At 37.6% G+C, this 26,832-nt stretch overlaps 1 protein-coding gene and 1 pseudogene across 3 annotated transcripts in view; both read right to left on the bottom strand.

Moving 5' to 3' along the window:
• The window catches only part of LOC133642626 (trinucleotide repeat-containing gene 6B protein-like), a 35,984-nt gene extending 33,051 nt beyond the window's left edge, over positions 1-2,933 (bottom strand). For all 3 annotated transcript variants that reach the window (XM_062036936.1, XM_062036937.1, XM_062036935.1), the window contains exon 1: positions 2,594-2,933. The gene's annotated coding sequence lies outside the window, so the exon portion shown is untranslated. The remainder of the gene's footprint in view (positions 1-2,593) is intronic.
• A 2,395-nt stretch (positions 2,934-5,328) lies between these two features.
• Positions 5,329-26,832, bottom strand: part of LOC133642322 (caspase recruitment domain-containing protein 11-like) — a 78,097-nt pseudogene continuing 56,593 nt past the window's right edge.

A 26,832-nucleotide genomic window follows, 5' to 3' on the forward strand; every position in this document is an offset into this window, starting at 1 on the left:
GCATTTTACACGCATTTTTTGCTATTGTGGTTTTCTTTCACTATTTGCCCGTTGTTTACAAACAAAAAACTACAAATATTTGTTACTGGCAAATAGGACTGTAACAATTAATCGTTAAGAAAAAAAGCTTACCAAAGATTTATAATCTGTTGCGTCGATTAATCGTTTACTGGATATAATCCGACCACATGGATTTCCCAGAACTTTAAATATGCGGACATTGTTTCCTCACGGCCACTGCAATGCCATGTGTATATTTTACAAACAGAAAGTTACAGGAATGTACACACGATCCCATGTTTACATCTCATTGTGCAACATGTGAATGTTTTAGTGGGAACTAAATGCCATATTGGAGAGGGGTACAAATTATTTCCGAAGCAGGACCCCCACCCAGGCATACAATACTAGTACACAGCTCATGAAAAACAATATCTTGTGTTATTGTCATTGTAAGTGGGCCAAAACACTTATATTAGAAAATAATACCATGGAAATGACTGCTGTCATTTGATTATAATGATAAAACATTTCACTTGGTATTTAGTCAGGTTTGGGACAGGTGTGCTGCTGGTGTGGCCACAGTGTGCACATCTAAGTTAAAGTACCAATGATTGTCACACACACACTAGGTGTGGTGAAATTTGTCCTCTGCATTTGACCCATCCCCTTGTTCACCCCCTGGGAGGTGAGGGGAGCAGTGGGCAGCAGCGGTGGCCACGCCCGGGAATAATTTTTGGTGATTCAACCCCCAATTCCAACCCTTAATGCTGAGTGCCAAGCAGGGAGGTAATGGCTCCCATTTTTATAGTCTTTGGTATGACTCGGCCGGGGTTTGAACTCACAACCTACCCATCTCAGGGTGGACACTCTAACCACTAGGCCACTGAGTTGGTCCACGCATATGGAAAATTAGAGGGAACATTGTTTGGGGGTATCCATAATACGCCGATAGGGAGAAGTTTTTATTTACACGATGAGTCGGGTGTGTCCTGACCTCCGCGGCGGAGGCTCCGCCGAACCCCAGAGGCCGACTCACCGAACCCCTAGGGTTCGCTCGAACCCAGGTTAAGAACCACTGGGTTAGAGTGTCCGCTCTGAGATGGGTAGGTTGTGAGTTCAAACCCCGGCCGAGTCATACCAAAGACTATAAAAATGGGAGCCATTACCTCCCTGCTTGATGCTGATCACCAGAAAAGATTCCTGGGTGCGGCCACCGCTGCTGCTCACTGCTCCCCTCACCTCCCAGGGGGTGATCAAGGGTGATGGGTCAAATGCAGAGAATAATTTTGTCACACCTAGTGTGTGTGTGTGTGACAATCATGGGTACTTTAACTTTAACTTAACATTATGTTGGATAGTTGCAGCCCTACTGGCAAACAAGTAGCAGGTCAGCAGTAACAACACGTTTATTAGAGATGTCCGATAATGGCTTTTTTGCCGATATCCGATATTGTCCAACTCTTAATTACCGATACTGCTATCAACCGATACCGATATATACAGTGGTAGCACTGCCATATTTATTATTGAAGTCACAAAGTGCATTATTTTTTTTAACATCCCTCAAAACAGCAGCTTGGAATTTGGGACATGCTCTCCCTGAGAGAGCATGAGGAGGTTGAGGTGGGCGGGGTTGAGGTTGGGGGGGATAGCGGGGGTGTATATTGTAGCGTCCCGGAAGAGTTAGTGCTGCAAGGGGTTCTGGGTATTTCTGCTGTTGTGTTTATGTTGTGTTACGGTGCAGATGTTCTCCTGAAATGTGTTTGTCATTCTTGTTTGGTGTGGGTTCACAGTGTGGCGCATATTTGTAACAGTGTTAAACTTGTTTATACGGTCACCCTCAGTGTGACCTGTATGGCTGTTGACCAAGTATGCTTTGCATTCACTTGTGTGTGAAAAGCCGTAGATATTATGCGAGTGTGCGGCACGCAAAGGCAGTGCCTTTAAGGTTTATTGGCGTTCTGAACTTCTCCCTACGTCCGTGTACACAGCGGCGTTTTAACGTCATACATTTTACTTTTTGAAACCCATACCGATCATTTTGAAACCGATACCGATCATTTACGATATTACATTTAAAAGCATTTAACGACCGATAATATCGGACATCTCTAATGTTTATGTATATTTATGTTACCTGCCACCACACCTGTGTCCCATGTACGCCAATTACATTTCTGTCAATATATAGCAGTTTATCAGCATATAACAAATAAAAAGCAGCATAAATATCAGCTAAGGACACTCGGGGTGCACCACAGGAGTGCAGCTGGCCGACCAAGAGGCACTGCTGCTCGGATGCAATGAGCAGAGAAGCCCGGGAGGTGCGATGACCGTCAAGACTGCAAGGTGCCTGCAGACCCAGCCTGCTCGTCAGCCCCTTACTGCCAAATAGTGCACCCCTTACTGCCAAATAGTGCACCCCTTTTGCCCAAGTTGCACATGATGACCGCGTGCACGTGTCAGTCAGTGTTTTGCACGCGCTAACTCTCCTGACGTCTCGCCACAACAACGCACTTCGAGCCTAATTGTTTGTTTGTGAGCAGCATGTAGACGTTGAAAGCAAGTCAATATTCAAACACTGACTCACCTCGGGAATCACATGGGAGATAAAGTGCGTGTGTGCAAAAACAAAACAACAACAAGGAGAAGAAGAAGAAGAAGAAGAAAAAAAAAGGGCTTCGGCTAGCGAGGCAAGCTAGCTTAGCGAGCTCCTTCCTCCAGGCTTTCAAGGCTGACTTGGAGAAGAAACGACATCGCTCGAACGTTAAAGGTGACTCCAATGTTGACAGTCGGCTGTCCTTTCGCCCTCCGCCGTGCTTTTCAGGCTGTAGACCGAAGAGAGACGAGCCCTGGGCGGCTGACAGACTCGCTTAGTTTACTGGCGGCCATTTTGCTTTAGCCAACATTCACTAGGCCAGTGTTGTTCACACGGGGGGAGGAGCTTGTCCTCCAGGGGGAGGAGCTTGTGCAGTACTGCCGCTGTCCTCCATGGGGCGCACTCACTGGGCCAGTGTTGTTCACACGGGGGGGGAGGAGCTTGTGCAGTACTGCCGCTGTCCTTCAGGGGGCGCATTCACTAGGCCAGTGTTGTTCACACGGGGGGGAGGAGCTTGTGCAGTACTGCCGCTGTCCTTCAGGGGCGCATTCACTAGGCCATGTTGTTCACACGGGGGGAGGAGCTTGTGCAGTACTGCCGCTGTCCTTCAGGGGGCGCATTCACTAGGCCAGTGTTGTTCACACGGGGGGGAGGAGCTTGTGCAGTACTGCCGCTGTCCTTCAGGGGCGCATTCACTAGGCCATATTGTTCACACGGGGGGAGGAGCTTGTGCAGTACTGCCGCTGGCCTTCAGGGGGCGCATTCACTAGGCCAGTGTTGTTCACACGGGGGGGAGGAGCTTGTGCAGTACTGCTGCTGGCCTTCAGAGGGCGCATTGAGGCTTTTTATTCTCATTATTAGGACATTTGAGCTCACATGATAATGACTTTTTATCTCATCATTATGTCATTTTATCTCACATTTTCGACATGACTATATCGTGAAAATGTTTTTTTAAATCTTATAATTATGTCGTTTTATCTCACATTTTCGACATTTTTATATCATGATAATGACTTTTTATCTCATCATTATGACATTTTATCTCACATTTTCGACATTTTCATATCATAACGAGCGGACAACATAGCTCCTAGGATCATTGGGACACGCAAACTCTTCTCCCACGGTAAGGTGGCAGCTCAGAGAGGAGTAATTTTGACATTTTATCTCACATAGTCAACATTTTAATATCATAACGACTTTTTATCTCATAATTATGACATTTTATCTCACATTTTTATCTCATGATAATGACTTTTTATCTCATAATTATGTCATTTTATTGACATGTCTACATCTTATAATCATGACATCTTATCTCATAATTATGACTTTTTAATTTCATTATTTTGACTTTTCATTTGATAATTGCAACTTTTTGTCTCATCATTATGATTTTTTATCTCACAATTTTGACTTGTCATCTCCTATTTTAGACTTTATGTCTCATAGTTATGACATTTTATCTCCTTATTATGACTTTTATATCATAATGATTTACTTTTTAATCTCATAATTTCGATTTTTTTTAATCTAATAATTTTTGACTTTCTTATCTCAATGTTAACATCATAACATCATAAGTCTAATAACATAACAATTATGCATTTTTATCTCACAATTTTTACATCTTATCTCAGAATTATGACTTTTTATATCCTAATTCTAAACTTTCTTATCTCATAATTGTACATTCCTATCTCATAATTTTGAGATTTAATATTATAATCACAACATTTTGTCTCACAATTATGAATTTTTATCTCACAATTTCGACTTTTTATCTCATAATTTTGACTTTTTTACTCATCATGACTTTTTTCTCTCATAATTTCACGTTTCTTATCATGTAATTTCGACTTTTTTATCTCATGATTTTGACTTATTTCATAATCATGACATCTCAGAATCATGACATATTATTTCCTAATTTTGAATTTCGTATCTCGCAATTTCAACATTTTATCTCGTATTATTTTGTAAATAAATCTTACAATTTCAACTTTTCATCTCATAATGTCGACATTTTATCTCACAATTACAACTTTTTATTTCATAGTTATGACTTTTATCTTACAATTTCAACTTTTATCTTATAATTATGACTTTTTAAGAATCTCATAATCATAACCATTTATCTCATAGTTCCGACTATCTTATCTCATAATTTCCACTTTTTATTTTATATGTATGACTTTTTAGCTCACAATTACGACCTTTCAATTATGATTTACCTTTGGGGTATTTTACAGTACTGAGTACACTAAACAGATACAAATAAACGGACATAACTGCAAGTTTTTCCACAAAACCTACAGTATTTGGTGACAAAATTGAAATATATACATTTTACCCAGTTGTTCCTACACTTAGAGTGAGTCTGACTGTTTTCTACCTCTCTACGTAGATCAGACATTGTTATTATTATTATTCAGCTTTATACATATTATTATACAATACTTTGTAGCGGGTTTACATAATTCACTCACGGAACTTGAGTCATGACTAGAGAGTTCCGGTCGGACGGGTTTGAAGGGAACGCATTTCCGTTGTGGTGCACGGAGGAGAAAAAGGCGCGAAGCTGCATCGTCTTGTAAGTTACTCAACGTCATTGTTTAACAGTTCAAGTTTAACAACATATTGAAAATATACAACACACTTGAATAATATACTGAATCAATCAAAGTGGATTAATATAGAATATATGTGTTTGAAGGGGCAAAACATTCTCTACTATAAGTGATTGACAAAAGTACACTTCATTCACTAACCGCTTACAAAAAAGGTCATTCTAACCCTTTGATTAAATATACAATCTTGAAATTCAGTGATGTGGTGCATTTGCAAACAGCAAACCATAACCTGCTATTCAAAACTCTCCAACAATTGTTCTTGTGAAGAGAAATCTGACAGAAATATGTGTATGCACGTACAACACTCAACATGAAATGAAGGAACGTATTAAGCAAAGAAGAATCCTGAACATTATTGATCAATGCCACATATTCAACTATTTCATGTGTACACCACAACTTTATTCATATTCATTTGTTACAGGCTGAGACACAACCTGGAAAAAAAATTGCTATTAAATGAAAAAAATAAAATAGGTGGGATTGAATAAGCTCGGCTTCTTCCTACTCCTTTTCTCACATGTCATGAGAAAGTGTAAATAAGTCAAGTGCGCACGTGGGGGATAATAAACTCCTAGGTTACACGCACATTTAGTCATGCTTTTATCACAAATGTTTTGAAAAGTGAAAACAGTCCAGTCAAATATGAAGAATGAACAATTCAGCCATTATTCAAATCACCTCACTTTCTGCTGTCATTCAGCCATTATTACATCTACTTTAGTCAAATCACCTCACTTTCTGCTGTCATTCAGACAATATTACATCTACTTTAGTCAAATCACCTCACTTTCTGCTGTCATTCAGCCATTATTACATCTACTTTAGTCAAATCACCTCACTTTCTGCTGTCATTCAGCCATTATTACATCTACTTTAGTCAAATCACCTCACTTTCTGCTGTCATTCAGACATTATTACATCTACTTTAGTCAAATCACCTCACTTTCTGCTGTCATTCAGACATTATTACATCTACTTTAGTCAAATCACCTCACTTTCTGCTGTCATTCAGCCATTATTACATCTACTTTAGTCAAATCACCTCACTTTCTGCTGTCATTCAGACAATATTACATCTACTTTAGTCAAATCACCTCACTTTCTGCTGTCATTCAGCCATTATTACATCTACTTTAGTCAAATCACCTCACTTTCTGCTGTCATTCAGCCATTATTACATCTACTTTAGTCAAATCACCTCACTTTCTGCTGTCATTCAGACAATATTACATCTACTTTAGTCAAATCACCTCACTTTCTGCTGTCATTCAGACATTATTACATCTACTTTAGTCAAATCACCTCACTTTCTGCTGTCATTCAGACATTATTACATCTACTTTAGTCAAATCACCTCACTTTCTGCTGTCATTCAGCCATTATTACATCTACTTTAGTCAAATCACCTCACTTTCTGCTGTCATTCAGCCATTACTACATCTACTTTAGTCAAATCACCTCACTTTCTGCTGTCATTCAGACATTATTACATCTACTTTAGTCAAATCACCTCACTTTCTGCTGTCATTCAGCCATTATTACATCTACTTTAGTCAAATCACCTCACTTTCTGCTGTCATTCAGCCATTATTACATCTACTTTAGTCAAATCACCTCACTTTCTGCTGTCATTCAGCCATTACTACATCTACTTTAGTCAAATCACCTCACTTTCTGCTGTCATTCAGACATTATTACATCTACTTTAGTCAAATCACCTCACTTTCTGCTGTCAACAGAAAGGTACGTTCACATTCGAGTCGATACGGCACCAACTCCTATAGGAATCGATACAATTACTCAACAGTACTGATTTTTGAAACTTTTGTCTTAATAAATGTTAAATCGCTAATGCTAATTGATAGCATGTCTATGGCAAATACAATGTCAATTAGCATGGAGCTAGCTAATTTTAAAGAGAGGAGCCTTGCTGTACTTTTGAGCGCTTTTTTTTTTTTTTTTTTAATCAGGCATGCCTGCTTTGTTGGCATGGAAAATTTGCAGGCAGTCCGGCTGAGTCCAATCTTGAGTGCTTAGTGCTTGTTTCCCCACCAAGTGCTTGAGCCGGTGCCTAGTTTGCGTCTTGTAACAAGGCTAGAAAATAATCCAGGAAGTCAGGGTAAAACCTGAATTCTATCAGAACCCAAACGATAGGATAGACTAATCTTGTAATCTGATCGGTCAATCGTTCAATCTGATCGGTCAATAGTTTAATCTGATCGACCAATAGTTTAATGTGATTTGTCAATTGTTTAATCGGATCGGTCAATAATTTAATCTGATCAACCAATAGTTTAATGTGATCGGTCAATCGTTTAATCGGATCAGTCAATTGTTTGATCGGTCAATCGTTTAATGTGATCGGTCAATCGTTTAATCTGATTGGCCAATCGCTTAATCTGATCGGTCAATAGTTGAATCTGATCGGCCAATAGTTCAATCTGATCGGTCAATTGTTTAATCTGATTGGTCAATAGTTTAATGTGATCGGTCAATCGTTTAATCGGATCGGTCAATCGTTTGATCAGTCAATAGTTTAAATTGATTGGCCAATAGTTCAATCTGATCGGCCAATCGTTTAATCTGATCGGTCAATAGTTTCATCTGATCGATCAATAGTTTAATGTGTTCTGTCAATCGTTTAATCGGATTGGTCAATTGTTTGATCTGTCAATCGTTTAATCTGATCGGCCAATAGTTTAATCTGATCGGCCAATAGTTTAATCTGATCGGCCAATAGTTCAATCTGATCGGTCAATTGTTTAATCTGATCGGTCAATAGTTTAATTTGATGGGTCAATAGTTTGATGTGATGGGTCAATAGTTTGATGTGATGGGTCAATAGTTTGATGTGATGGGTCAATAGTTTAATTTGATGGGTCAATAGTTTGATGTGATGGGTCAATAGTTTGATGTGATGGGTCAATAGTTTGATGTGATGGGTCAATAGTTTGATGTGATGGGTCAATAGTTTAATTTGATGGGTCAATAGTTTGATGTGATGGGTCAATAGTTTGATGTGATGGGTCAATAGTTTGATGTGATGGGTCAATAGTTTGATGTGATGGGTCAATAGTTTGATGTGATGGGTCAATAGTTTAATTTGATGGGTCAATAGTTTGATGTGATGGGTCAATAGTTTGATGTGATGGGTCAATAGTTTGATGTGATGGGTCAATAGTTTAATTTGATGGGTCAATAGTTTGATGTGATGGGTCAATAGTTTGAAGTGATGAAAGGAGAATTGTTCCCTCCCACCCAGGAAGTAAGAGTGTTAAAGAAGCATCCTCCTACAGCCTGTCTGCTTCCAGCCAGGCTAGTGCCATCTGCTGGCGGGTGATGGCGTTGTGTATGGCGGCCAGCAGCTCCTCCGTGCAGCTCCAGGTGCTGGACTCCAGCGTGTGGTAGAGCAGGGGCAGACTGTCCAGCTGCAGCTCCTCCGTCTGGCACACGTCCTCCATCACGCTCTCGTCAAAGCGGGGGAAGAAGGTTCTCTTTCTGGTGGAGATAAACTTTCTGTGTTCGTGGTGAGAGAAGAAAATATATTACAGCCGGAGAAATGACACTTTGCCATTACAGAGTGTTTTTTTTCACAACAAGCAATATGCAAAATAACCAAAGTCACTTTTTATATATATACGGTATATTAAAAAAAAGAAGGGACAATTCAACTGATAAATAATTTATAGTTATTTTTAATGATATGTTTTATATAAACTTTGACAAAAAATAGTAGGGAAATTGTTTTTTTTCATCAAATTTATATTTTAATAGTACTGTAAAAAAAAGTTTTATATTAACTTTATTTGGCAGAAAATGGCACATTGTTTTATTTTTAATCAAAAGTTTTATACTAACTATTTGGCAGAAAATAGAGAATTTGTATTATTTTTTTAAAAACAAATTTATATTTTATAGTACATTTAAAATAATGTTTATTTGGCAGAAAATAGTAGGGATTTTTATGTATTTTTAAATCTAATTTATATTTGAATAGTAATTAAAAAAAAAGTTTTATACTAACTTTATTTGGTAAAATTAGGGATTTTTTTTTTAACCAAATGTATTATTTAATAGTAATTTAAACATGTTTTATCTTAACTATTTGGCAGAAAATAGTAGGACAACTGTTTGTTTGTTTTGTTTTTTTTAAATCAAATGTATATTTTATAGTATTTTAAAAAAAAAAGTTTCACATGAACTTATTTGGCAGAAAATAGTGGGGAAATAGTAAAAAAAAAATTTTTTACTATTAAAATTTATATTTTAATAGTAATTTAAAAAAATGTTTTATATGAATTATTTGGCAGAAAATAGTAGGGAAATTGTTTTTATTTATAAAAAAAAAAAATCAAACGTATATTTTATAGTAATTAAATATTAACTTTTTTGGCAGAAACAAGAACAATTGTTTAGTTTTTTTAAAATCCAATTTATATTTTATTAGTAATTTAAAAAAAAGTGCTATATATTAACTTTATTTGGCAGAAAAAAGTAGGGAAATTGTTTTTTTTAAATCAAATTTACATTTCTATAGTACATTAAACTTTTTTGTATATTAACGTTATTTGGCAGAAAATAGGGAATTTTTTTTTTTTTTTTTCAAATCAAATTTATATTTTAATAGTACATTAAAATATATTTTATATTAATTTTAGTTGGCAGAAAATAGTAGGGACATTTTTTTTAAATGAAATTTATATTTTTATAGTACATTTAAAAATATATATCTTTGGCAGAAAATAGTAAAGACAATGGTTTTTTTTTATCAAATGTATGTTTTTATAGTATTTCTTTAAATATATGTTTTATATTAACTTTATTTGGCAGAAAATAGTAGAGAAATAGTTTTGTTTTTTTAAATCAAATTTATATTTGAATAGTAATTTAAAAAAAAGTTTTATACCAACTTTATTTGGCAAAAATAGGGAAATTGTTTTTTTAAATCAAATTTATATTTTATAGTACATTTAAAAACATGTTTTATATTAACTTTATTTGGGAGAAAATACTAGGGATTTATTTAAAAAAAAAATCAAATTTATATTTGAATTGTAATTTTAAGTTTTAAGTTTAAGTTTAAGTTTATTATTCTTTAAAAAAAAAGTTTTATACTAACTTTATTTGGTAGGAAATAGTAGGGATTTTTTTTAACCAAATGTATAATTTTATAGTAATTTAAACATGTTGCATATTAACTTTTTGACAGAAAATAGTGGGATTTAAAAAAAAATCAAATTTATATTTTATTTAAAAAAAAAATATATATATACCTGTATATGTTTTATGTGAACTTTATTTGGCAGAAAATAGTGGGGAAATTGTTCATAAAAAAAACAACATTATTTTAAAAGTAATTTTAAAAAAAAAGTTTAAATTAACTTTATTTGGCAGAAAATAGTAGGGAAATTGTTTTTTTTAATTTTTTATTTTTTTTTAAACAAATTTAAAATTTATAAAAATATATACATAAATATATGTTTTATATGAACTTTATTTTTGGAAGAAAATAGTGGGGAAATTGTTCATAAAAAAATAATAATTTTATTTTAATAGTAATTTAAACAAATGTTTTATATTAAATATTTGGCAGAAAATAGTAGGGAAATTGTTTTTATTAAAAAAATCTGATTTATATTTCAATAGTAATTTAAAAAAATGTTTTATATGAATTATTTTGCATAAAATAGGGAAATTGTTTTTATTTATTTAAAAAAAAATCTAATGTATATTTTATAGTAATTTAAAAAAATTGTATATTAACTTTTTTGGCAGAAAATAGGACAATTGTTTTGTTTTTTTAAATCCAATTTATATTTTATTAGTATTTTAAAAAAAAAGGTTTATATGACCTTTATTTGGCAGAAAATAGTGGGGAAATTGTTTAAAAAAAAAAATCTGATTTATATTTTAATAGTATATTAAAACAATGTTTTATATGAATTATTTGGCAGAAAATAGTAGGGAGATTGTTTTTATTTATTCAAAAAAAATCAAATGTATATTTTATAGTAATTGAAAAAAAGTTTTATATTAACTGTTTTGGCAGAAAATAGGAAAATTGTTTGTTTTAAAAAAATCCAATTCATATTTTATTAGTAATTAAAAAAAAAAAAAGTGCTATATATTAACTTTATTTGGCAGAAAATAGGGAAATTGTTTTTTTTTATCAAATTTACATTTTTATAGTATATACATTGTTTTCGTATATTAACGTTATTTGGCAGAAAATAGTAGGGAATTTTTTATTTAAAAAAAAAAATCAAATGTATATTTTATAATCATTTTTTAAAATATATATGTTTTATATTATTATTTGGCAGAAAAAAGGGAAAACATTTTTTTAAAATCAAATTTATATTTTTATAGTACATTAAAATATGTTTTATATTAATTTTATTTCGCAGAAAATAGTAGGGACATTTTTTTTAAATCAAATTTATATTTTTATAGTACATTTAAAAAAATAAATAAAAATAGTAGTAGAAAATAGTAAAAACATTGTTTTTTTAATCAAATTTATGTTTTTATAGTATTTCTTTAAATATATGTTTTATATTAACTTTATTTGACATTTTTTTAAATCAAATTTATATTTTAAAAGTACTTTAAAAAAGTATTATATTAACTTTATTTGGCAGAAAATATTAGAGAAATAGTTAAGTTTAAAAATTTTTTTAAATATTTGAATAGTAATTTAAAAAAAAAGTTTTATACCAAATTTATTTGGCAGAAAATAGGGAAATTGTTTTTTTAAAAATCAAATTTATATTTTATAGTACATTTAAAAACATGTTTTATATTAATTTTATTTGGCAGAAAATAGTAGGGATTTATTTTTTTAAATCAAATTTATATTTGAATAGTAATTAAAAAAAAAAGTTTTATACTAACTTTATTTGGTAGAAAATAGTAGGGATTTTTTTAAAACCAAATGTATAATTTAATAGTAATTTAAACATGTTGCATATTAACTATTTGGCAGAAAATAGTAGAAACATTTTTAAAATAAAATGTATATTTTATACAATTTTTAAAAATATATTTGTTTTATATGAAAAATAAATAAAAATAGTAGTAGAAAATAGTAAAAACATTGTTTTTTTAATCAAATTTATGTTTTTATAGTATTTCTTTAAACATATGTTTTATATTAACTTTATTCGACATTTTTTTAAATCAAATTTATATTTTAAAAGTACTTAAAAAAAAAGTATTATATTAACTTTATTTGGCAGAAAATATTAGAGAAATAGTTAAGTTTAAACATTTTTTTTTATATTTGAATAGTAATTTAAAAAAAAAGTTTTATACCAAATTTATTTGGCAGAAAATAGGGAAATTGTTTTTTTTTTAATCAAATTTATATTTTATAGTACATTTAAAAACATGTTTTATATTAATTTTATTTGGCAGAAAATAGTAGGGATTTATTTTTTTAAATCAAATTTATATTTGAATAGTAATTAAAAAAAAAAGTTTTATACTAACTTTATTTGGTAGAAAATAGTAGGGATTTTTTTAAACCAAATGTATAATTTAATAGTAATTTAAACATGTTGCATATTAACTATTTGGCAGAAAATAGTAGAAACATTTTTAAAATAAAATGTATATTTTATACAATTTTTAAAAATATATTTGTTTTATATGAACTTTATTTGGCAGAAAATAGTGGGGAAATTGTTTTAAAAAATAAATAAAAAATAATATTTTAATAGTAATTTAAAAAAAAGTTTAAATTAACTTTATTTGGCAGAAAATAGTAGGGAATTTTTTTATTTTATTGTATTTTTTTAACCAAATTTATAATTTAATAGTAATTTAAACAAATGTTTTATATTAACTATTTGGCGGAAAATAGTAGGGAAATTGTTTTTATTAAAAAATAAAAAATCTAATGTATATTTTATAGTAATTTAAAAAAAAACAGTTTTATATTAACTTTATTTGGCATAAAATAGTTTAAAAAAAAAAAAAGAAATTTACATTTTTATAGTACATAAAAATGTTTTATATTCACTTTATTTGGCAGAAAATAGTAGGAAAATAATTTAAATTAAATTTAAATTATTTTTTGTTTTGTTTTGTTTAAATCTGTCCTGTCCAGCCACTCAGGCAAAATGTATTTGATTGTTTTTTTATTTGTATTTATTTATTTATTGTTTTTATATGTCCTGTCCAGCCACTCAGACAAATCATATTATTGATGTAGATGATCTACTGTATATCTGCTGTACACATTTACTTTACACAAGATACTTCCCTTGTTGCATTATTTGTATTTGACTTTATTCAATGTTTGGTGGAAATATATTCAACAAAACCAGTTTTATAAAAATGCATCAGAACTGTTTATCTATTTTATGGAGGAATATAGTTATTCATAGAACTGGCACCCCAAAGTATTGATTTTGAATCGCGAATAGTTTTGAATCTAATCATTAGCCCCAATAATTGAATTGAATCGTGTGGTGCCCAAAGATTCACAGCTCTGGTTGTTCATCTTGAAATGAATAATCCTTCCATTATTCTTATGCATTTTGCATCCCCCCAATCAACAATCAATGTCATAGATTAATTGATTCCTATGGCGATGCCTGAAAATGATACCAAAGCAGTAAAAGTGCCCCAACCTCAGCTTCTTGCATTTTTTAGTCTTGGGGAGGATGTGGATGACAATGGGGCAAATGTCTTGTCTCAGCAAAGCCTCCACACAGGACAGTCCCAGCTCCAACAAGCAATGTTTGTCCTAAAGCACACACAAAAACACCTGAGTGATACCAGGAATGCCTGTGATGGCTCGCACCATATTGAAACATGAGGACCCTCCATGCCTCGACGTGTGTGTCACTTTAAGAAAAAAAACGTAAAGAAAACCATGTGACCGATACAAGTATTGTGTCATTTGACTGGGAAGTGCCAAACTGTCAAAAGACATCCCTTTTCGTTTCCATTTTCCATCTCAATGAGAGGTGTCCAAAGTTGTGTCTTGTGTCTCCTGGACAAATTTGTTTCAAACTAAATATATTTCAAGTCTGAAATACTCTCTGCATTAATGTGGGAAATATTTCAAGCACGGTGGAGGAGGGGTTAGTGTGCCTGCCTCACAATACGAAGGTCCTGGGTTTGATCCTGCGCCCGGGATCTTTCTGTGTGGAATTTGCATGTTCTCCCCGTGACTGCGTGGGTTCTACTCCAGCTTCCTCCCACCTCCAAAGACATGCACCTGGGGATAGGCCCCTCCCACCTCCAAAGACATGCACCTGGGGATAGGCCCCTCCCACCTCCAAAGACATGCACTTGGGGATAGGCCCCTCCCACCTCCAAAGACATGCACCTGGGGATAGGCCCCTCCCACCTCCAAAGACATGCACTTGGGGATAGGCCCCTCCCACCTCCAAAGACATGCACCTGGGGATAGGCCCCTCCCACCTCCAAAGACATGCACTTGGGGATAGGCCCCTCCCACCTCCAAAGACATGCACCTGGGGATAGGCCCCTCCCACCTCCAAAGACATGCACCTGGGGATAGGCCCCTCCCACCTCCAAAGACATGCACTTGGGGATAGGCCCCTCCCACCTCCAAAGACATGCACCTGGGGATAGGCCCCTCCCACCTCCAAAGACATGCACCTGGGGATAGGCCCCTCCCACCTCCAAAGACATGCACTTGGGGATAGGCCCCTCCCACCTCCAAAGACATGCACCTGGGGATAGGCCCCTCCCACCTCCAAAGACATGCACTTGGGGATAGGCCCCTCCCACCTCCAAAGACATGCACCTGGGGATAGGCCCCTCCCACCTCCAAAGACATGCACCTGGGGATAGGCCCCTCCCACCTCCAAAGACATGCACTTGGGGATAGGCCCCTCCCACCTCCAAAGACATGCACCTGGGGATAGGCTGATTGGCAACACTAAATGGTCCCTAGTGTGTGAATGTTGTCTGTCTATCTGTGTTGGCCCTGTGATGAGGTGGCGACTTGTCCAGGGTGTACCCCGCCTTCCGCCCGATTGTAGCTGAGATAGGCTCCAGCGACCCCGAAGGGAATAAGCGGTAGAAAATGGATGGATGGATGGATATTTCAAGTCTTCTCACTCATTCAATGATGAATAGGGGTATTTTTCCCAGATACTGTACGTCGTTCGTAACTTGCAGCAAGCTTAGCTTAGCTAGCATCCGAATAATTGCTACGTGTGCAACAGAATAAAAGAGGCTTTGATTCAAACGTACCTGTGTGAAAATGCCATGAACGCACCAACATGTAGCAGGTGATGGCGTTAAAAGTCATGTTTGATCATCTCACGGTTGCTATCCAGGCTAATCATCGTCTCTTTATTAGCTCACAAACCCGACTTCCTTGGCTTTGCTTCTAAGCTGGAAATGATACAAATCTCACCAAATCTTTTTGTTCCTGAAGCGACCTCGGCAACCATTGTGGCAGTTATTTATTTGGAACTTGTTGAAAATACAACTTTTGGACGGAGTCTTGCATTATACCCAAGGTGCTATTTTGATGCAGTGAGACCCATGATACATTGCGTTTCCACGTCACACTTTGAAGCTCTATGTTAGTGAAAAAACAACAACTTTTGTGATGCAAAAGAGCGACCTTTCTGTCATGATAATTGTTCAAATGGAGCATTATGGTATTGTGTGGCAAATCGATGACTGTGGAACTACCAGCCCAAACTCAGCGTTGGCTTAGGGTTAGATTTTACAGTAAGGAATCGGCCACCTTAGCATTTCAGTCAGTTGTAAAAAAAAAAAAAAAAAATGGCAGAGAAGAAGCATCTGTGAGCGGAAAGTTCCTAACTCCTGCTATTTTCTGGAGGCTAAATTGTGAGCCTTTTAAAAATGGTTGTATCTCAACAGTTGTTTTTCCCCTAAGATAGGGCAGGACCATCCTTGCCCGGGCACGCCCTTTTTGTTTAGGAAGATAAATAGTTGGTGTTTTGGCAACGCCATTGCCGGTCCAAAGCGTGGATGAGAAAAGAGGAGGGTTGGGCGTGAGGCCAGCAACCCCAACCCCAACCCGTAAAAACCTCCTATGCTACAGAAACGACAACAAGGAATATAAATCTACCTGGCAGAAGGACGGAAGCTGTCCTGGCACAAAGAGATCAAGAGCAGACGTTCTGACGCCCAAAAGCAACATCCGAGTTGGATGTTGGAACGTAAGAACTCTTTACCAGACAGAGAAATTAGGACAAACAAGAAGAGAGATTAATGTTTAGAATTTGGGCTTGCTTGTAGCAAGACGGATCAAAACTGGGAAGCAAAAACTCAACCCCAAGAAAACTATCTGGTCGGGAAGAAAAGATGACATCACCAAGAGGGAGTTGCTCTTATCATCAAGAACCATACCAGCACGCTGCTACCGTGGCAACCCGTCAGTGAACGCCTACTAAATGTGAGGCTAAATCCTTAATTTGGAAAGTTCTCTGTATTGGTAGCAAGTGCACCCACCACAATGCAGACGAGGATGACAAAGATACATTTTACAGTTTATGTCAGGCATCACTGGAGAATATTCCAAGGCACAATGTCCTCTTTCAGATGGGAGACTTTATTGCAAGAGTTGGCAACAACAATTCCAATTGAGAGAGAATCATGTGTCACCGTGAGCTAGGAACAGCTGGGGTACGGCTCATCCGTCTCTGTGAAGGGAATGACCTGGCCATTGGCGGTACTCTATTCACACACAAGAATATTCACTAGCAGACAAATTGACCACATTATTATAAATAACAAAATCATTCTCTACAGCAGTGGTCCCCAACCTTTTTGTAGCTGCGGACCGGTCAACGCTTGAAAATTTGAGACAGCACCAGGGACGGCGTGGATCGGGTGGTACAGCGGCTGTGCCAGCAACTTGAGGGTTCCAGTTTCGATCTCAGCTTCCGCCATTCTAGTCATGTCTGTTGTGTCCTTGGGCAATACACTTCACCCTTGCTCCTGATGGGTCGTGGTTAGGGCCTTGCATGGCAACTTCCGCCATCAGTGTGTGAATGTTTGAATGTGGAAATAGTGTCAAAGCTCTTTGAGTACCTTAAAAGTAGAAAAGTGCTATACAAGTATAATACATTTACCATTTACTGGAAAACTGGTATTGTCATCAAACTACCAAAGAAAGGGAACCTTGGGGTATGCAACAATTGGAGAGGCATCACACTATTCTTGCTCACAAGCAAAATGTTCTGCCATTTTATTCTCCAATGTATCAAGGCAGCATACTACGAGAAGAGCAAGCAGACTTCAGGAAAGGTAAGTCCGGCATAGATCACATCTTTTGACAGACTCCATTCTAAGTCAGTCCAGATGATCTTGAGATACTACAGCGTTCCAAAGAAGCTGGTCAACGTGATCTAGTCTCTTTACAAGAACTTTGAATGCTGTGTCATCCACAACAACGAGCGGACTGAGCCTTTCAGGGTGGAAACCAGAGTAAACCAAGGATGCATTCTGTCACCCCCTGCCAGAAGTACCAAGATGTACAGCAAAAGACAAACAGCCTCAGCCAGACAGCCAGTACCATCCATCGGTCTAACGGTTAATGAAATGAAGACCAAGGTCCTGAGGAATAACACTGCAACCACCAACCCTAAAACTGAATGGAAATCCAAAAGAGAACAGCCAGGACTTTGTTCATCTGGGCAGCAGGACAACAGCAAACGGTGACTGTGATATTGAGGTCACTACAAGAATCAGCAAAACAAATAAAACCTTGGAGATCAAGTGGACTTTGCATCCACACAAAGATCAAGTTCTTCAAGAGCAATGTCCTGAGTGTCCTTGTTGTATATGGCTCATCCATTGAAAGGAAGTTAGATGTTTTTCAAAATAAGTGCCTTTGTCGCATCCGTTGGATATTCTGGGACAACACCATCTCAAATAGAAAACTATGGGAAAGAACAACCACAACATCAATTAAAGAGACCAACCAAATTCGACGTTGGAGATGGCTTGGACACGTGTGCCACATGCCACCATCTTCTCTCCAGGGAAGAGTCCCTTTTTTGGATACCGAGGCCAACCAACAAAAACCTGGATAAGAATCATAGAAAAGCTCTGGAGTAAGAGACTATCTCTTGAGACTGCCCCCAGAATAGCGGCTGACAGAACCAGACGGAAATTCCTTGTTTCGCCTCAAGCGCCTAACGGCCCAGAAGAGGACTGAGTGAGTGAGTTTGGCACTAGCTTTTGAACTGGATTTGACCAATCTTAAATCTAAGACTAGATTTGACCAATCTTAAATCTAAGACTAGATTTGACCAATCTTAAATCTAAGACTAGATTTGACCAATCTTAATTCTAAAACCAGATTTGACCAATCTTAAATCCAAGACTAGATTTGACCAATCTTAAATCTAAGACTAGATTTGACCAATCTTAAGTCTAAAACTAGATTTGACCAATCTTAAATCTAAGACTGGATTTGACCAATCTTAAATCTAAAACTAGATTTGACCAATCTTAAATCTAAAACTAGATTTGACCAATCTTAAATCTAAAAATAGATTTGACCAATCTTAAGTCTAAAACTAGATTTGACCAATCTTAAATCTAAAACTAGATTTGACCAATCTTAAGTGTAAAACTAGATTTGACCAATCTTAATTCTAAAACCAGATTTGACCAATCTTAAATCCAAGACTAGATTTGACCAATCTTAAATCCAAGACTAGATTTGACCAATCTTAAGTCTAAAACTAGATTTGACCAATCTTAAATCTAAGACTAGATTTGACCAATCTTAAGTCTAAAACTAGATTTGACCAATCTTAAGTCTAAAACCAGATTTGACCAATCTTAAATCTAAGACTAGATTTGACCAATTTTAAGTCTAAGACTATCCATCCATCCATCCATCTTCTTTTGCTCATCCGAGGTTGGGTCGCGGGGGCAGCAGCCTAAGCCCAGACTTCCCTCTCCCCAGCCACTTTGTCCAGCTCCTCCCGGGGGATCCCGAGGCGTTCCCAGGCCAGCCGGGAGAGATAGTCTTCCCAACGTGTCCTGGGTCTTCCCCGTGGCCTCCTCCCGGTCGGACGTGCCCGAAACACCAAAGCATGGTTACAGTATCTGGCATGTCACTATGGTGGTGAAAGTAGCTGTGTTTTTAACATTTTATGGCCAAACGTAGACAAAGTATGTTTTGTTTGAATCACCTGGCTGATGGCGTCCTGTATGGATTGAAGCTGAATGCCCAACGCTGGCTCTTCATCGTCACAATCCAGTAAGAATATTGTCTTGTCACTCCTCTCAGATGCCGGGATGCTCTCTAGAAGTGGGGGTGGAGAGGAGTGTGAGCGCCGTGTTGGAACCTGGGCTCAGACCTGGTACTCAGGTGTTGTACTGACCTGGTACACAGGTCTTGTACTGACCTGGTACACAGGTGTTGTACTGACTGACCTGGTACACAGGTGTTGTACTGGTACACAGGTGTTGTACTGACTGACCTGGTACACAGGTGTTGTACTGACCTGGTACACAGGTCTTGTACTGACCTGGTACACAGGTGTTGTACTGACCTGGTACACAGGTGTTGTACTAACCTGGTACACAGGTGTTGTACTGACTGACCTGGTACACAGGTGTTGTACTGACCTGGTACACGGGTGTTGTACTAACCTGGTACACGGGTGTTATACTGACCTAGTACACAGGTGTTATACTGACCTGGTACACAGGTGTTGTACTGACCTGGTACACAGGTGTTGTACTGACCTGGTACACAGGTGTTGTACTGACCTGGTACACAGGTGTTGTACTGACCTAGTACACAGGTGTTGTACTGACCTGGTACACAGGTGTTGTACTGACTGACCTGGTACACAGGTGTTGTACTGACCTGGTACACAGGTGTTGTACTGACCTGGTACACAGGTGTTGTACTGCAAACACGACTCCACACGCTTCAGGAGTCTCTCAATGAGGCCGCGGGAGAGGAGAGAGGGCGAGAAGATGACGGGCCGCTTGGTGTGGACCTTCATCGACTGCACCAGGCTGTAAGGAATGAAGTGATCTTCATGCCCTGGTAACACACACACACACACACACACACACACACACACACACACACACACACACACACACACACACATCAACACTTGATACGGGGTGACCATACACACGTCTTGGGGGACCATTGGGACAAAAATATTTGGCCAGGGGCCGAAAGCCGACTGCATATAAAATAACAATGTACATGTACACATACATATGTGTACAAGCACGCATACGTAGGATATATAATCAATATTTCATATAATTGAATGTTAAGAGTATTGACTGCTACCTTGTTTACTTGCGTGATGACCTCCTTAAAGTTTTGTAATCAATCAGAAGTATATGGAAGAATTATTGTGGCAAAATTATTTGCAAACGTGTAATCCAATTTGTGTGCGTGTACTAATTTGTGTGTTTGTATATCAATCCGAGTGTGTGTAATCATATCTGCGTACGTGTGTTTCACATCCACAAAGTTCAGTGAGCAGGTTGTGTTATGTGTGTTGACTTTTTCTCTTAGGTTTTTTGCACCATGAGTGGGACATTTCAGGTGATATTTCAGTTTTGTTCATGTTTTGCTGTGATTATTTACAGATTTGTCAGGTTATTTAAGTAGTTTCTACGCCTTTAGCACTCTTTTTGGAATATTGCCTATCGTTCTCATCATTATGAGAGACAAGAACACAAGTCTTTTTTTAATTTTTATTTTTGGATTTTAAAGATGGTAAAAAAACACTTGGAAGATGTGACTAATGGTAGTCACCGTTGTAGCTTTCAAAGTCTCTGAAACAACTTCAAAACCCTCCATTAACATTTTATATACACACTGCAAGTATATATATAATGTAGTAACAGACACCTTCATAACAATATGTAATATGTACAATATACACACTGCAAGTATATATATAATGTAGTAACAGACACCTTCATAACAATATGTAATATGTACAATATACACACTGCAAGTATATATATAATGTAGTAACAGACACCTTCATAACAATATGTAATATGTACAATATACACACTGCAAGTATATATATAATGTAGTAACAGACACCTTCATAACAATATGTAATATGTACAATATACACACTGCAAGTATATATATAATGTAGTAACAGACACCTTCATAACAATATGTAATATGTACAATATACACACTGCAAGCATATATATAATGTAGTAACAGACACCTTCATAACAATATGTAATATGTACAATATACACACTGCAAGTATATATATAATGTAGTAACAGACACCTTCATAATATGTAATATGTACAATATTTACCCTATTTTGGTCATTTTAATCAATGCCAGGACTGATTTCTTCAGTGCACTGATTTCCTTTTCCATAGCAACACACTTCTGACTTCTGGCAACAAATGTGTGTTCCTACTTCCAGACACAAAGGCGAGTGTGTGTTCTAATCATGGCAGACTCGGTAACAGACAATGAAGACGACTATGTTTGGACAAATGAGGATCACAACTTTATCTTTTTGAAGCTGAATTAATGGAGGATGAACTGCTGCTTATAGAATGGAGCACGAAGGAAGAGTGAGACGTTGGAGCAGACGGAAGGCGAGAGAGTGAGGTGAAAGTGACTCGAAGCTGCAAAATGTGGAATTTGAAGCCATGCTATTTCGACATAAATGGAGTGCTTACCCAAATAAACTGGTAAAAACATCCCTGGCCAGCTGGACCAAAGAGACAAGTGTCCATGGAGTGAGTCACACTTTATATTGATCATGATACACGCAGCACGTCATGTGTGTTATTACAACTACACTACATACACTGTCTGGCTAGCTGTGTACCAACAAAACATGAAATAATACTTTACACATACTGTAATATGATTGTTCATATTTTTCACTCAGTACAGATTGCTGTGCTATCACAGTGTTGTGTATTATACACCCAAACATGTTCCGTGCCGACGTAGAAGCTAGCTTATCTCTTTCCAAAGTTAGCTTTTACGGCTAATACCGTAGCACACCAATGTGTTAGTACGCTAGAAAAATAGTTCCTCAGTGTTCTCTCTTACAATAATGTTGCTACAGTTGGTTATTATACAGGTTACACAACGTAAATGAAGTATTGTTGACACTTTTTGAATGCATTTTAAAGTGATTTAGAGGTGGAATTGATTGTTCTCATTAGCTGCATTGCTAGCTACCTAGAACGAGACGGTTTTTATATGTTAGAATGCAAAAAAACAACCTTTTCTCTTCTTGTCTCTCATAATGATTGTGATTGATAGGCAAACATTTTAAAAAGAGTGCACTTCCCCTTTAATCCCTGGCTGACATGCAGACAGACTGGCTGGCAGCCTGGCTGACATGCAGACAGACTGGCTGACATGCAGACAGACTGGCTGACATGCACAGACTGGCTGACATGCAGACAGACTGGCTGACATGCAGACAGACTGGCTGACATGCAGACAGACTGGCTGACATGCAGACAGACTGGCTGACATGCAGACAGACTGGCTGACATGCAGACAGACTGGCTGGCAGCCTGGCTGACATGCAGACAGACATGCTTGAAAACAAACCAAGAAATAGCAACATGTTTTGGCTTGTGTTCTGCCATGGAGACAACTTTTCTCTCAACAACACATCTTGTCACCTTTTTACCTGGTCACACCCATATACCTCCACTCTTGACACCTCAACAACCATCTGGTCACACCCATATACCTCCACTCTTGACACCTCAACAACCATCTGGTCACACCCATATACCTCCACTCTTGACACCTCAACAACCATCTGGTCACACCCATATACCTCCACTCTTGACACCTCAACAACCATCCGGTCACACCCATATACCTCCACTCTTGACACCTCAACAACCATCTGGTCACACCCATATACCTCCACTCTTGACACCTCAACAACCATCTGGTCACACCCATATACCTCCACTCTTGACACCTCAACAACCATCTGGTCACACCCATATACCTCCACTCTTGACACCTCAACAACCATCTGGTCACACCCATATACCTCCACTCTTGACACCTCAACAACCATCTGGTCACACCCATATACCTCCACTCTTGACACCTCAACAACCATCTGGTCACACCCATATACCTCCACTCTTGACACCTCAACAACCATCTGGTCACACCCATATACCTCCACTCTTGACACCTCAACAACCATCTGGTCACACCCATATACCTCCACTCTTGACACCTCAACAACCATCTGGTCACACCCATATACCTCCACTCTTGACACCTCAACAACCATCTGGTCACACCCATATACCTCCACTCTTGACACCTCAACAACCATCTGGTCACACCCATATACCTCCACTCTTGACACCTCAACAACCATCTGGTCACACCCATATACCTCCACTCTTGACACCTCAACAACCATCTGGTCACACCCATATACCTCCACTCTTGACACCTCAACAACCATCTGGTCACACCCATATACCTCCACTCTTGACACCTCAACAACCATCTGGTCACACCCATATACCTCCACTCTTGACACCTCAACAACCATCTGGTCACACCCATATACCTCCACTCTTGACACCTCAACAACCATCTGGTCACACCCATATACCTCCACTCTTGACACCTCAACAACCATCTGGTCACACCCATATATATACCTCCACTCTTGACACCTCAACAACCATCTGGTCACACCCATATACCTCCACTCTTGACACCTCAACAACCATCTGGTCACACCCATATATATACCTCCACTCTTGACACCTCAACAACCATCTGGTCACACCCATATACCTCCACTCTTGACACCTCAACAACCATCTGGTCACACCCATATACCTCCACTCTTGACACCTCAACAACCATCTGGTCACACCCATATACCTCCACTCTTGACACCTCAACAACCATCTGGTCACACCCATATACCTCCACTCTTGACACCACCACAACAACAATGTGGCCAGAAGGTATGAAAAAGGAAGGTGTTGTGTTGTGTTGCTCTCACGTTTGTTCAGCGTGTAAAGAACCTGCTGCTGTTTGGGGTAACTCCACGACTGCTGGGGTCTACAGCCTGGACCAGTCTGACACGAGCACACGACTTCTCCTTGAACTGCATGACAACATGAACAGTTTATATCATAACTACATGGAGACGATGACAACATGAATAGTTTATATCATAACTACATGGAGACGATGACAACATGAATAGTTTATATCATAACTACATGGAGACGATGACAACATGAATAGTTTATATCATAACTACATGGAGACGATGACAACATGAACAGTTTATATCATAACTACATGGAGACGATGACAACATGAATAGTTTATATCATAACTACATGGAGACGATGACAACATGAATAGTTTATATCATAACTACATGGAGACGATGACAACATGAATAGTTTATATCATAACTACATGGAGAAGATGACAACATGAATAGTTTATATCATAACTACATGGAGACGATGACAACATGAATAGTTTATATCATAACTACATGGAGACGATGACAACATGAATAGTTTATATCATAACTACATGGAGACGATGACAACATGAACAGTTTATATCATAATTACATGGAGACGATGACAACATGAACAGTTTATATCATAACTACATGGAGACGATGACAACATGAATAGGTTATATCATAACTACATGGAGACAATGACAACATGAATAGTTTATATCATAACTACATGGAGACGATGACAACATGAACAGTTTATATTATAACTACATGGAGACGATGACAACATGAACAGTTTATATCATAACTACATGGAGACGATGACAACATGAATAGTTTATATCATAACTACATGGAGACGATGACAACATGAATAGTTTATATTATAATTACATGGAGACGATGACAACATGAACAGTTTATATCATAACTACATGGAGATGATGACAACATGAACAGTTCACCTTCTGTTTGAAGTCTTTCTGCACCAGGAACATCAGCAGCTGCTGTGCTCTACATGAAGTAATGACATGAGAAGTTATTTTCATGTTCATAGGAGCTGAGAAAATACAAATAATTCCTTATTTAGCTCAGTTCTTAAACTTTTTTCCACCAACTAGTACCTCACATAATACTTGGTTCTCCAAGTAGCACCTCAGATAACACCTGGTTCTCCAAGTAGCACCTCAGATAACACCTGGTTCTCCAAGTAGCACCTCAGATAATACTTGGTTCTCCAAGTAGCACCTCAGATAACACCTGGTTCTCCAAGTAGCACCACAGATAACACCTGGTTCTCCAAGTAGCACCACAGATAACACCTGGTTCTCCAAGTAGCACCTCAGATAACACCTGGTTCTCCAAGTAGCACCTCAGATAACACCTGGTTCTCCAAGTAGCACCTCAGATAACACTTGGTTCTGCAAGTAGCACCTCAGATAACACTTGGTTCTCCAAGTAGCACCTCAGATAACACTTGGTTCTCCAAGTAGCACCTCAGATAACACCTGGTTCTCCAAGTAGCACCACAGATAACACTTGGTTCTCCAAGTAGCACCTCAGATAATACCTGGTTCTCCAAGTAGCACCTCAGATAACACTTGGTTCTCCAAGTAGCACCTCAGATAACACCTGGTTCTCCAAGTAGCACCTCAGATAACACTTGGTTCTCCAAGTAGCACCTCAGATAACACCTGGTTCTCCAAGTAGCACCTCAGATAACACGTGGTTCTCCAAGTAGCACCTCAGATAACACCTGGTTCTCCAAGTAGCACCACAGATAACACCTGGTTCTCCAAGTAGCACCTCAGACAACACCTGGTTCTCCAAGTAGCACCTCAGATAACACCTGGTTTTCCAAGTAGCACCTCAGATAACATTTGGTTCTCCAAGTAGCACCTCAGATAACACTTGGTTCTCCAAGTAGCACCTCAGATAACACTTGGTTCTCCAAGTAGCACCTCAGATAACACCTGGTTCTCCAAGTAGCACCACAGATAACACTTTGTTCTCCAAGTAGCACCTCAGATAATACCTGGTTCTCCAAGTAGCACCTCAGATAACACTTGGTTCTCCAAGTAGCACCTCAGATAACACCTGGTTCTCCAAGTAGCACCTCAGATAACACTTGGTTCTCCAAGTAGCACCTCAGATAACACCTGGTTCTCCAAGTAGCACCACAGATAACACCTGGTTCTCCAAGTAGCACCTCAGATCACTTGGTTATCTAAGTAGCACCTCAGATAACACCTGGTTCTCCAAGTAGCACCACAGATAACATCTGGTTCTCCAAGTAGCACCTCAGATAACACTTGGTTATCTAAGTAGCACCTCAGATAACACCTGGTTCTCCAAGTAGCACCACAGATAACACCTGGTTATGCAAGTAGCACCTCAGATAACACCTGGTTCTCCAAGTAGCACCAAAGATAACACCTGGTTCTCCAAGTAGCACCTCAGATAACACCTGGTCTCCAAGTAGCACCACAGATAACACCTGGTTCTCCAAGTAGCACCAAAGATAACACCTGGTTCTCCAAGTAGCACCTCAGATAACACCTGGTTCTCCAAGTAGCAC

Source organism: Entelurus aequoreus, linkage group LG25 (genome assembly GCF_033978785.1).
Source record: "Entelurus aequoreus isolate RoL-2023_Sb linkage group LG25, RoL_Eaeq_v1.1, whole genome shotgun sequence".
Lineage (NCBI taxonomy): Eukaryota > Metazoa > Chordata > Actinopteri > Syngnathiformes > Syngnathidae > Entelurus > Entelurus aequoreus.